The sequence below is a fragment of the Peromyscus eremicus genome, chromosome 5, assembly GCF_949786415.1.
Source record: "Peromyscus eremicus chromosome 5, PerEre_H2_v1, whole genome shotgun sequence".
Taxonomy (NCBI): Eukaryota; Metazoa; Chordata; class Mammalia; order Rodentia; family Cricetidae; genus Peromyscus; species Peromyscus eremicus.
The window spans coordinates 34,298,986-34,313,147 of record NC_081420.1 but is presented as its reverse complement, the minus strand read 5'-3'; the positions used below and the strand labels follow the sequence as shown (position 1 = coordinate 34,313,147).

The following is a 14,162-nucleotide window of genomic DNA, read 5'->3' as shown; positions in this document are numbered from 1 at the left end:
AAAAGAGACTCTGGGTCAGAGATTTTTTTTTTAATCAAAGCTTGTTAAATATATGGGATACATGACAAGATACAGTTTTTAAATAGATGCATATTCAGAGCAGTCTGAAGACAAAATTTCAGAGCCTTCCTGAATTCTCAGGGATCCATACCACCCTCCCCACTACAAGTACCAGTGATTCTCACAAGGGAACTCACATAAGATATACATATCCAGGGGCTAGAGAGACGGCTCAGTGGTTAAGCACATGGCTGTTCTTGTAGAGAACCTGGGTTCAATTAGCAGCACCCGTATGGTGACTTACAACAAACTGTAACTTCAGTCCCTAGGGACCTGATGCTCCAAAGGCCACACGTAGGCTGACTAAACTAGAAAATGACAGGGAGTCAGGATATGCTCATCCATGCTCATCCATGCTCATTCATTCTTGCGTTCAGATTTAGACTTGGGCTATCCTGCTCAAGCTAGTCTCAAAATCCTAACTTGAATGACTCTCTTGGCCCTAGTGGAACTAAAAGCACCTGCCACCACATCAACTCTAGACATAACAACACAAGGCTCTTAAACAATTGTATTATAATATGTATTATATAGCTAGGTTTAAGAAACACTACAGCTTCAAAGGGTCTTTTATTAATCCCTGAACTTTAAACACAAAATAAGCATTATACCAGAAATACTAGATAAATAAAATGATCCAGGGCTAGGAATACAGCTCCATGAGACACTGCTTGCCTAGCATGTAGGAGGCCCTGGGTTCCATCCCAGGTAAAGGGAGGGACGGAAGGAAAAGACCCAGAGTCCTTGAACAACCTGCTAGCATCCAACAACATGCTAGAAACAAAGCCCAAAACTGGTTGCTTTACTTTATTTTAAATCACATTTTTATTTAGCAAAACCATAAAATCTGGTCAGCAATCTTCTTCTCATTTCTTTAGAATTGCACCACCACACTTGGTAGGTTATTGGCAAAAACCTACCTCTATCTGAGTAGATTATAGTTAATATAGCAAATTTTAAAAATTACAGTAGAAAGACTAACAGAAAAGCCACACCCACAGAGATTACCCCACAGTGAATAGTAGACTGTGAAAAACTTACAGTGAGAACTGGGTGGCCCCTCTACAAACAGCAGAAGTTCCTGATTATCAACAATATTTGTTACACCTCTCAATAAAGCGATTCCATTACATTTTGATTAGCAAAACGAACTCGCCTATGATTGCCACCACAAAGGGGTGTCAACAGTCAAGGTGTCTTTTGCTTCAGGGAGGGATGTGTCCCAAAGCAGGAAGGGTGGGCCCTTTAACAGCAGATCACATAACATATATTTATGTGAACCAAAAGGCTTTTTAAAGTGCATTGAGTTGAAGAGAAGAAAAGTAAAGGGGGTGGAGACTTTTTCCGTGTTGGATTTCACAATTAGTTTACATCCGGATCCACCTGGCACTTCCCAGTAGCTTTCCAGTAGCTTAGATAAATCCTACTGATCTCTTCATGAAGAAGTCTCCAAGAGAAGTCAGCTGAACCACAAGGACAGCACTCCAGGTGTTGAAAAGTATCTGCAGCTACTGTGTGGCAGGGTTCAGGAACAACTTCCTTCAGGGACACGGAAGGAGTCAGGGAGGGGAAGGAACTCATTTCATTAAGGATTTGGGCAGATAAGTAGTATGGTCAGTTAACACTGACGGGTTAGGACAATACTAACAACTACTCTAAAGTTCTTTTATATACTGCAGTGTCTCTGAAACTTCTCATAGAGCCCAGGGCAACATCTTAAACAGAGCAAAGACTGATAGATGAAAAGGCTAGCATTCCAGAACATCAGAGCTCCAGAGAACATGGCTATTTCCAACAGTGAGAACCTGACCATTTGAATATAGCTCCATACAAAACCCAAGTCATTTAATCAAGCAATGGCCTGTTCTCTTGTTCTGTGGTGGCTCTCTATTATGTCTGCTAGAGGAAGTGTTCTCTAGTCATGGCTTGCCTGGAGATATAATGTATCAGTATGAAACAATTGAGTGGCCCGAGAAGAAGCCACTATAAAGGAAACAGCACAGTTTTACAATTACCCTTACATCTCACTTTCTGTTTTATGAAGCATTCACTCTGAAGACAGGAAGCTATATCTGTTCACTGCTATTGCCAGTAAGCCCAGGATAACACTTAGGAGAGAAGTAGCCAAGAATACGTATTGAATTTATGGTATAGAATTAACAGATTCGATACCAAGAAACAACAGAGCACTGTGCTAGGTCCTAGAGACCGAAACCCAGACATCTTTCTGTTTGCTGGGACATAGCCCTCACTCTCGTCTTTGGTAAATGTGGACATAATTTACCCAGTCTGAGGCTTTTCTGCTAAGAAAGTTTTTCATGCTTTATATTAACTTTCCTAAAAGCATAATTATACATAGTCTATAAAGAATGCTCATGAGCTGGAGGTGTAGCTCAGTGTTTGTCTAGCGTGTACAGCGACCTGAGTTCAATATCCAGCACCAGTACCAGACCAACATGGAAGTGCACACCTGCAGTCCTAACACTTGGAAGAAGGCTCACTATGCAGTACATCTTGAATGCTGAGCAAGAGAGACTCCGTGCTAAAATGTATTTGCCACAGGCAACAATGCTATGTTCTAAGAGTACACGTACACTAAGCCCTATATGCTCTTCAGGATCAGGTGCACCAGCCTGAATGAACTACTACTAAGGTTATTAAGATTTTTTCCTTCAGGCACACCTTGTCCTCGTTATACAATCCACTGAGGCAGAATCCCAGCACTCAGGGGGCCAAGGCAGGAGGATGGCCATGAATTTGATAGCACCCTAAACTACATGGTAAGTTTGAGGCCAGCCTGGGCTCAAGAGTAAAAACTCTATCTCTAATTCAAATAGTGTGTGTGTGTGTGTGTGTGTGTGTGCTCATGCACGCGCGTGCATTTTACCAATCATACAGGAACTTGAAGAATCACTCCTACGTATTTCCATACCAGCTGGTAGGTAGGGGATTCTTAAGAATCTCAAAACTCAGAATTCAAAGCTGGCCTTCAAGTTTCATGTAAAGGTACAGTTGTATGCATAACAGGATTTTTGTGTACACTTTATTTGGCAGGTCTTTAGTTTATCAGTTTTTCATCATGCAGATATGTATATCTGCATCTCCATTTACATTCTGGCTATGGGTAACACAAATATTAGGGCTGTCTTACAGGGAAACTGAGTTTCATGACAGGTAGCCAACTTGCCTGATAGAACTGGGCCCACTGATTGGAAAATCCAGACCCCAAATCAGCACGTGACAAACCTCTCCCTCAGCATTACATTAGTTTGTAATTTGTAGTTTGTAATTACTTTGTACATTACATTAGTGCACGTGCTCTCGCTCTCTCTCTCTCTCTCTCTCTCTCTCTCTCTCCCTCCCTCCCTCTCTCTCTCCCCGTCTCTCTCTCTCTCTCCGTCTGTCTCTCTGTCTCTGTCTCTCTCTCTCTGTCTCTCTCTCTCTGTCTGTCTCTCCCCCCCCCCATATTAGAGCAGCCCCAAAAGTGTCCCAAGAGGACCCGGGGCCCCTCCTCTCACTGACAGCCCGAGCTTTCTCAATACCAGAGCAGCCAAGGCCGCCTGTCACCTGCTGAGCAGCTCAGCGTGTGCGCACTTGCAGGTACCTGCGCTTCAGACAGAATCTCTGCAACCGGGGAGCAAGTGGAGGCGCATTGCCTGGAGAACTCACAAGACGAAGCCCGAGGCCTCTCAATGTATATCTTTACGACTCTAAAGCCAGAAGTGCATTAGCGTTCCTGCCAAACAGGCTGCACTACAGTTTTGAAAGACCACATATAATACCTTCCTAAGACCTGTACTTACAGGGACCCTTTCATCCAAGACATTTAAAGTACTTTACAAGCTTGGAGCTATTCATCCTAATGTCCCAGGGAGGTATGCAGCTGGCCAGGGTTATATCCACTGATGAAGAAACTGAGGCAGGCTGACAGCCTAAGTACCATTCTGTAAAAGTTTTGCTTCTTGCACATGAATAGCTTTAAATACGCCCGCCCCCAAAGCCATACCAGCTGATACAGAAAGAAAGGAAGGATTTGCATAATTTTTATAGAAATTAAATAGTATGCCACAGAAATCTATACCCTACTGTAGTTCTTTCAACCAGAGAGGTCATGAAAAAAAATTATGAATACTCCACTGAAAATGGCTTATCATTAAATTTGAGATACTACTGCCTTTCAAGATGCAAATTCCATAATCACAAATTCCAAGACGGAAATTTCAGGGGTTTGCTTTTTTACGACCCAAATGGAATCAGGCTTTTACACCTTTGGCCAAAAGCACTTAGCAAAGATGATTAGCATATTCTCTATGGACTAGATGGGATCAATACTAAACTCTGGAAATTGGGTTCTTGGGCTTTTAGTGAAAGGTAAATGGCCTCGAGGCAGCCAGCCTACGGGGGTTGGGGGGCACTCCTCCTTGGTAGGGGACATGAGGAGGTGGGGGAGTGGTTGCTGCTAACTTAACATCCTAAGAGCAGCAAGTGCATGTTAAGTACTTGTATTCATTGTCACAGTGACCAGCATTCAGTAAGTGCTTACTGCCTGTTTATTAAGTCCCCTCTTTCACACGTAAGGAAACTGAGGTTTGGGGAAATTAAAAGAAGGGGCTGGAAATAGGTCCATCTCTGGAGTGTTTGCCCATGTATTGAAGGCTCTAGGTTATATCTGTAGTACATTAAAATTAAAAGAAAAATGATTTGTTTGTTTTTCTTTGAGCCACGGCCTCGCACTGTGGTACAGAGACCTTCCTTCTGTGTCAGTCTCCCAAGGGCTGAGATGGCAGAAATAAGCAATCATCTTATACTTTTTTAAATGGTAAAATATACCATTTTAAAGGAAGAAAAATTAGTAGACACATTCTCAAAGACCTTACAGTAGAGCTAAAAAATCACTAACAAATCAAACTGCATACGAGCAGAAATTTAAAAATAATAATTTTTCCACGGAATTCATACCCAGAGGTGGAGGTAGAGAATTCAGTGTTGTCTTTAGCTACATACTGAGTTTGAGATCAGCCTGGGCTGCATGAGACCCAGTCTCAAAAAAATAAAACAGAATTTTAAGAGGTGGGTTATGACGGCATACAGCTGTCATCTTAGTCCTTGGGAGGCAAAGGCAGGACAATCTACAGTTTGAGGCAAGCCTGGACTATCCAGTGAGTTCCTGGTGAGGCTGGGTTACAGTGTGGGACTCTGTCTCAAAACAAAAACGAATTATCAAAAAGGAAGGCACAAAGTCCCATGGTGATGCTCTAGAAGCCTAGCTAAGACTCTGGGTCAGTGAGGACAGGATATTACAGAGAGGGATACACCACCAGGCAGCCAGACCACAGAGCTCCACCCTGCTGTCAATGGCGGACCGCGGTGTTTAAGTCGCTGAGGCAGATGTCTGAACCATGAGCTGCCTTTTGTCACCAGAGCCCATCTGAACGTATGGGAAGGATCTCTAGCTAGGTGGACAGACAGACCTGGATATTAACAGTAATTACTTTTTCAACTGTATGCATCTTATCTTCCTAACAAGTTTCATTCCAGTCTCCCTGAGATGAAGTCTGCCCTGGGTCATGGCAGAGTGGGGTGACCCTGAAACTGTTTACTTCAAGCGACAGATTGCTCTCACTTTGTCGTTGACATCAGAAACCTCCCTTATGGGCTCTAGGCTCCAGTACTATTTCAATTTCAAATGAGTCTAGTAAGGTCAATTTTATTTGCTAATAATTTTACAAGAGAGAGAGCTGAGGCCTAAGGAAGCTCCTGGAATTCACATCCACTAAAGGACACTTACTAAGATTATCTTTCCCCTGACATTGAAAAGTGAAGTGCCGTTTTCTGTCCCTAGCCATTCCCTGCTTCCCTAGAGGTCTTCCCTCTGGTCTCCCACACACCACCATGAGCAAATACTGTGGGTTCCCCAGGAGATGACTGACAGAGAAAAGTATAGCTCATGGTGGCCATTCATGGATGTCACTGGGAGTGGCCTACCTGACCACTCCCAGTGACATCCACCTATCAGAAGCCAGAGCCCAAAGTGCTAATGTCCAACGTATTAAACAAACCGTTGAGACATAAATGACATCATTTTGGTTGCCCAGGCTACGTTCTCTCATCACCAACACCATCCCAGAGGTGGTTAGGTACCACTTCATAGATTCACCATGGCACATGTGCTTGGAGAAATCTGTTTTCATGTGTGTTTTTCACTTACTTTGAACACAGTTCAATTTCACTTATTTTCAACACGATCCCAGGAGGGATTCGACTGGAGAATTATCCGTGTAATTGCTAGCACACTCCTCTTGAAATTGCCTTCCGTCTGGTAGCACATTTCCAAGCTTGCTTTACATAAAAACTCCTCCGCTCACTTGTGAACTCCTCTGGGCAAGTATGAGGAGGGAGCACAGTAAGGAATTCAGTTTGCTACTAAGCACGCAGCTTATTGTCTCAGTGAGTGGTATATTCGTCTTCAAACTTTTAGACTGTGTGTGCCTCCCTTTACTTCTCTGTTCCACAATATTTTGTCTATAAATCAGGTTAGCAGCACAAACTACATATGCTGAAAAGATTTGTTAGGCTCTTAGAATGCTTTAAGAGGTACAGTAAGCGCTAGTTATTGTGAACATCGTTGCCATATACATACACTTAACATATACATTTCTGTACATGTATGAATGAGTGAATGAATGAGATAGACTCTTTCTATGGTACTCAGACCAATTCAAATTCCTGTACCCAAGTAATCTTCCTATCACAGCTGTCCAACTATTTAGAACTACAGGATGTGCTCCTTCATCATCAGAACCAGGCCCTAAGCAAAAAGGACCTCTAGAAACAGGATGAGTGCACACCTATCCCCCTCAACACACACTTCCTGATGGGGGAATGTGGAGACAGCCTGACAATGGCCCTATCTTACAGGCCAAACATTAACCAAGCTCCACTTTCTTACCCAGAGGGGAAAAAAAACGACACTTGACATGTAGTCTGGGTCACATGACCCCTGCTTCCTCACCTCTGTCAGATAACAGAGGTCACATATTAACCAAGCTTGTTTCCCTGTAGTGCAGAATCCCGTACACACACATCCTCAGAAACCTCAGGAGTAGATACCCAAGACACCTTGCTAAGCCTGAAGCCTCTTGTTTCAGATCCCTGCTGTGCTGCTGTATTACCTATCTACCCACCAGCATTAATAAAGCTCCTTCTTGCCTAAAGGACACTTCCCATCAGCACCTCTCTCTCAAACTCTTCTTCCGCTTCCCCTCCCCAAACCTAACACTCCCCAGCTCTTTTGTGCTTTGGTTATATAAGGCACTGGTATGGCAGTTTGCCTTTGATGCTTCTGATTCAAACATGGCTTCACGGAGGAGTAGTTCTTTCCCCCAAATCTACGGACAATCACAAAAGGACTTATGGAGACAAAACCACTGGGCCTCCAGACACGTTCAGGCATGCTCAAGAAAATATCCACATAGGCCCATTGTTAGAAACAGAACAATCTCAGTCTCACAAAAAGGAACAAGCCAAGTGACAGCTTCTCAGCAAGGCTATCCTTGCAAATAAGATGCACAAACCCAAGCCTGCCCAGCAAGCACAGGGTGGCAAAACCTTCTCTTGCTCTTTATTCTAATACAGGGAGCAACTGTGCCTTCTCCCATTGGCTGGGGTCTGCCTTCACAAGCTTTCACAATTGGCTAGTCTTCAAAGAATCAGCACAAAGAAATGGAGAAGCGGTGGGCCATTTAAGTCACTTGAGTGTAGAAAATGCTGCACGGCCTTTGTGTAAACAAAGGTCTCACCAGGTAAGGAAGAATTAAAATATTTGCATAAAGGTTTTACAAGGTGGAGGAGATAAAAGATTTGAATTTCATGACATGGAAGTTGTATAGTGTTCAACAGAAAAGAATATTTAATGCTTCTTCCACCGTGAATAGGCTACCCTTCTCAGTGGTTCTGAGCAGTCACAGGGTATACACACAGCTGACCCAAAAGCCATTCCTTCACCCTGATAAACGACTGCAGAGGGATCGTGGCAGCATGCCTTTGGTGTGGTTGACATCCCAACATAAATCCAACAGCAGACTGTGTGACCTCATCCTGGGACCTGAGCCAGAGTTTTCTCCTGAGATCTCTGAAGTTATCAGATCTGGAAAGCATTTCACTTGCTTTCTCTTGTAGCCCCTCCCCCCCCCCAACACCACCACCAGCCCTTCTTTCTAACACGACAAAAGGCAGCACTGACCACAGGAGGCAAGGAGGTAAAAATCAGAAATTGTCCACACTCCATTACCCCAAATTGCCTGCCAGTGAATGAATATGCATTGTTCCTAGGTTCAATAGAAAGTAAACTGCTACTCTTGGGAAATACCCCCTCTTCACCATGCTTTTAATCTCTTCCTTTTGTCTCATATGAAATCCCAAGTCCTGAGTGATAGTCCTTGCTCTTCCTTATCTTTTCTTCCTCAGCCCATTTCTATCCATTAGCCACAGTACAGCCAGCACTGGCTGAGTGTGGGAACCTGCCACAGAGGGCTGAATGCTCTATAGAACCTGGTTTAGAACCTGGTTTCTGCATCTTCCTGAGGTACTTGATCTCTACAGCCTCTTCCACCCACATCATCCTCAGGAGGTCACTAGTCTAGAGGCATGTGGGTGCAGGGTGAAACACAGAACCCCGGGAGTTAGATGCCCGCCAAGCAGAGGAGAGTCACAGCTCTCAAATCAGAGCTGGGGTGCAGGGAACTCCTAGGCTTAAAAACAAAACAGTCAAGACAATTCAACATGCAAGTTAGATGCTTCTCTCACTCTCAAGTGGAAGCACAGAGCGTGACTGTCCTGTGATGGTTAGTGTCAACTGCCAACTTGACAGCCCCTGGGGGGTTACTGTGATGGCACCAACTGAGATGGGAAGATCTGCTCACTGTGGGTGGCACCTCCGGTGGCTGGACCCCTGGGCTGCAGTGGAGAAAGGGAGCTGGGCAGCAGCAGGCATTCACCACCGTCTGCTTTTTTTATTGTAGGTATGACTCAAGCAGCTGCATCTAACTCCTGAAGCCTTCACTTCCCTGCCAGGAGAGACTATGCCCTTGAACTAGGAGCCAGAATAAGCCCTTTCTCTCTTAAGTTGCTTTACTCTCAAAGCAGTGTATCGAAGACAGGAAAAGAAATAAGGCAGTCTCCAGTGCCAAAGGGAAAGGAGCCCAGGGGTATGAGAAAGGCAGATACCATCAACCTCCATTCCTACTGTGTGCCCCCCAGGGTATTACTGTGTCTGGAATGGGAGGATTGGGTGTGTGTGTGTGTGTGTGTGTGTGTGTGTGTGTGTGTGTGTGTCAGGAGCTGGACAATTTATTAGCTACCACAAAGCATAAGCAATCAATAAATAATATTTCCACTAAATCCTCTGTCTTTCCACTGGTTCTCTTTAGAAAAGAACAAGCAGATGCCAAACCGTAGCACTCCGCTCACCACTCCTCATTTAGCGCATGTCTCGTGTGTCCATGCACAAATTCAGAAGGGCAGAGCAGCAGAGGGAGGCCACCACTATAACCACACAGCACTGAAGAATTCAATCAGTTAATGTTTCAGGATCTACCCATCAAACACTGACAGCTAGCAATCAATGGAAGAAGTTACTTTGCAAAATGGATTTTTTTCCCCTCCTTTGAATCTGAGACTCAGAAGCCTGCATGGCCAGGCTTCCCTGGAACAGTTCCAGGTTCTAATTTCAGCTTCAGCTTTGTGTGTTGGGTTTTGCTTCTAAAAGACAATAACCCAGGGCTTTGCTACTGGCTATTAAGTCTGCTTCTAAGAACTTTTGGCGCTTTCTCTGCAACGACGCTTCTGTCGGTTCCATCACGTTAATTTATTTTCATTTTTTCCCTTTTTTTTCTTCTCCATTTTAAATCCTCTCTCTCCACGGTGGGCCTAAACGCTCAGGTAATATACATATAAATGTTCCGATAGACAGATGGGTAAGTACTGTCTCCTCATGCCCTCACTTCTAAGTGAAGAATTACCCAAAGCAACACAGGCCAACCCCTGCAGTGCTATCATGGTCCCCTACAGGGGCACCTCTCTGACTCAGCCTGCAGTACAGTGTGGGTCTAGAAACCAGGAGTACTGACAATACCTGGCAATACAACCAAGCACATATTCCAATAATCCCCTTCCCAATGCATACATCCCATAAATCCAGAAAAATTACTATCAGCAGCAGAATAAATCTCATTAAACCCGTTTTGAAAACTCAGAGCAATATTGATACACCCCCACACCACCCCAGTCTCTATGTAACAAAGAGAAGAGGCTACTCCAGAAGTCAGAATCCACACACTGAGGATGTTCCTAGGCTGTAGGTCTTACCACTTTTGTGTATTACTCTCATAGACAGAGGAGCCCTGAAAGCTTAATGTTTATTTCAGAAATACTTCAGTGGATGGCTCTCCTTTAATTCTTAAAAGAAAAGAGGGCCAGCCTAGCTGGTAAAGGCTCTTGCTATGCAAGCCTTTGAATTCCTGGAACCCATGGTACAAGGAGAGAACTGACTCCCAAAAATTGTCCCCTGCCCTCCATGGACCTGTCTCACACACTAGGACATATGCATACACACACAAATAAAAAACTAGTTAGAAATAATAATAACAACAATAAGGAAAAGTAAGTATTGTGATCATTCTAATTTTATTTTTTATTTTATTTATTTATTTATTTATTTATTTGTTTGTTTGTTTGTTTTTGGTTTTTCGAGACAGGGTTTCTCTGTGTAGCTTTGCGCCTCTCCTGGAACTCACTTGGTAGTCCAGGCTGGCCTCGAACTCACAGAGATCCACCTGGCTCTGCCTCCCAAGTGCTGGGATTAAAGGCGTGCGCCACCACCGCCCGGCTCATTCTAATTTTATAATTAAGGAAATTGAGACAGAGATGTGAAATAATTTGCCTAAGATCACATTGCTAGAAGGAGACCAAGTCAGGCCTAAACCACTGTACAGCATCATGTTAGTGGTAGTGCTGGTTTCCTTGATTTTGATTTTAACAGACACATAAAAGTTGTCACTTACATATTCTGTGTCCTCAGAGCCACCTTATTAAGGGCTAGACCCACAGGAGTCCAATACAGAGAAAGTAGCTAAAGACACAAGTGGATGCACTCTGGAGACCCCTTCACCTAGGCCAGAAACAGGACTAGGGCAGGTTGCCTCAGAATTGGGGACGGTAGAGTATCTAGAGTTACTGATCCACTGGCCCACCTGCTTTCAGTTAACTGAAGAGATTCCTTCTCCTGAGCAGAGTGGACACCGGGGTGGGGGCAGGCGGTGTCAAGGCCATCACTATTTACATCTCCTGAACCTGAAGGTCAGTTCAAAAGGGCAGCAGTAATTTATGGGGCTGTTGCAGTCACCGGGGCAGATGGGAGAGAAGGAAGAGCTTGGGAAGTCTTCCTGTTTCTTTTTTACACTCTCTAATACAAGAAGTTGCTGCCAACTGCTGGGGCATTCCAATGTGAAAGGTGAACTTGATATTTTTAACCTAAAAAACACCACTTGCAGAACTCCGTGCTCAGGAATCTAATGTTATCATTGAGAACCATTCAGAAGACTCCCCTGAATGAGACAGTGTGGGGGGACCTTTGACAGCAATGGCAGGGTGCACAGACACTTTCAGTGGAGAATGATTCTTGCAATACGTGCTGAAGCTAGGATTTAAAGTTGAAAATGAAGCACAAAAGCCTACACTTAGCGTTACTGGTTATGAAACAAGTCCCCTTGAACACTGTCAAATGTTCTCCTATACTTCCTTGCTTGAAACACACACACACACACACACACACACACACACACACACACACACGCGCATATATATATATATGCTCGCGCATGTGCTTACTCATGCACTCACAAAAGCCCTCTCAAGGCCAGCTAAATCCTTTAGGCTAAATACACACAGCAAAGAAAGTTCTGAGTCCTTCTTTTAGTGCTGGAGATGTAACCCAGGGCTCTGTAATGTTTAGTGAAAGATCTACCACTTAGCTGCACCCAAGCCCAGGACAGAAAACACCCACTTGACACCCCCGACCCCGCCACACCACACACACACACACACACACACACACACACACACATACACAGACACACACACACACACACACACACACACACACACGCACACAACCAACTCAAAACTGGAGCAAGAATACACAAACAAAGAGGAAAGACTAGAGGAAACAAGACAGGAGGGATGAGTCTCATCTCGCACAGAACGCTTGCTCAGTCTTCCATCATAGTTTGTAGATTCTCTGGCCTTTGTGAATAGAAGCTTTGTTCTGCAATACATCAACCAAGTTTCTTTTTTTTGCCCAGGCAGCACAAAACCTTTAGAAAAAAAAAAAATGTGAAGGAGGGCTAAGAATGTTGCTCAGTTACAAGAATGTTTCACTAATGGGTGAAGCCCTGGGTTTAATGCCCAGCACCACATACCACTAGGACTGGGGGTGCACTGCACGTTTTAATCTCAGTACTCGAGGGGAGAGGCAGGAGGAGCTCAGCTCAAGGTTATGCCCAGCTAGTTAATGAATTGAAGCCAGCCTGGGCTATATGACATCCTGTCTGAAAGAAAACAAAGAGAGGAAAGGTGAGAGGCACACAGTTAAACAGTGTCCACACACTTTAACAGGGTGGACATACTAACCTTTCAGTAGATATCTCGTGCGGGGCCTGGGCGTTAGAAATGGAAAAGTTTGAAGACTTTTCTGCTTGTAATTAAGAGGTACGTCCAGACAGTATCCCAAGCTGTGGTCTCCTTGGTGAAACCTGAGTTTCATCTTCCTGTTTTGACGAGGGCTGTCTTGAGGAAGGGCCTGCCGCGTTATAAATTATCCCATAACTCACTCCCTTCAGTAACTCTGTAGGACAGGAAGGAAGTAAATCCTGGAGTCATGCATGTATATCCCTTAATCACACACATGCGTGCCTTCAAGGCAGTAAATCCCCGTTGGTCACTGGATGGCCATCCCTCATTCACACCTGTAACAGAGCACAGAACACAGACACTTAGAAACACCATGCCCAAAGAAAGGCATCTTCATACCTTAACAGAACTCAGCCCAGTGGTCCTCAACCTTCCTAACGCTATGAGCAGTTCCTCATGCTGTGGTGACCCCCTAGCCATAAAATCATTTTCCTTGCTACTTCCTAACTGTAATTTTGCTACCATTGTGAAAGGGCCAGTCAAGCCCCAAAGGGGTCTCAACCCCCATGTTGGGAACGGCTGCCACCTTGAAGCTTATTCATTTTTTACCAACCAACCACAGATCTCCCTCTCTTTCCTCCTTCCACTCCTCCCTCCCAGCCTTCTTCCCTCAACTCCCCCCCATCCCCTCCTCCGAAAAGGTAAGGCCTCCCATGGGGAGTCAGCAAAGCCTGGTACATTCAGTTGAGGCAGGTCCAAGTGTCCCACCATAGGTAATGGGCTCCGAAAAACCAGTTCACGCACCAGGGATGGATCCTGATCCTACTGCCAGGAGGCCCCTTAAGAAGACCAAGCTACACAACTGTCTTGTCTTGCTTATGCAGAGGGCCTAGTCCAGTCCCACGGAGGCTCGACAGCTATTAGTCCAATGGGTTATCTCAACACGCCACTAGTTCACAAAGAAAAAGGTCAGGAGTAAAAACTCACCACCAACCTTGAAGAAAAACACCTTGAGGCTACCCTGTAGGTATCTACCCACTCTTCATACCACGGGACAAAAGAGAAAGGGGACTTCAGAGAGTCTAAGTTTCTAAATTTTCTTATTAGAAGGTGCAAACTCTTTTGTTGTTTATGTCAGACTGGTATGTTTGGGTGGATTTCTTACTCGACACAAAACTGCTCTTCTTTTGGGAGTCTTTAACAAAACTGTGTTCTCTGTACTTTCAAGTGCGGTTGAAAACGACCCGGCCACAGAGGTAAGAACATCGCCTGCCTCCCTTTTGCCAGGAAAATACCCACGGAGGGAGGGCAAGCGACAGAAAATATCTGAAGGTTCAACTCAACTTCATTATCAGCCCTGTCCTTCCCAATAGCCTGTAGTTCCATCAAGTTAGCAATAGCTCCGTCTTGGTAGC

At 44.5% G+C, this 14,162-nt stretch overlaps 1 long non-coding RNA gene across 2 annotated transcripts in view; it reads right to left on the bottom strand.

Annotated features, from left to right (window-relative positions):
* LOC131911255 (uncharacterized) overlaps positions 1 to 14,162 on the bottom strand; it is a 150,824-nt gene that overhangs the window by 99,875 nt on the left and 36,787 nt on the right. For both annotated transcript variants that reach the window (XR_009379312.1, XR_009379311.1), the window contains exon 2: positions 12,748 to 13,082. This is a non-coding gene — a long non-coding RNA (uncharacterized LOC131911255). The remainder of the gene's footprint in view (positions 1 to 12,747; positions 13,083 to 14,162) is intronic.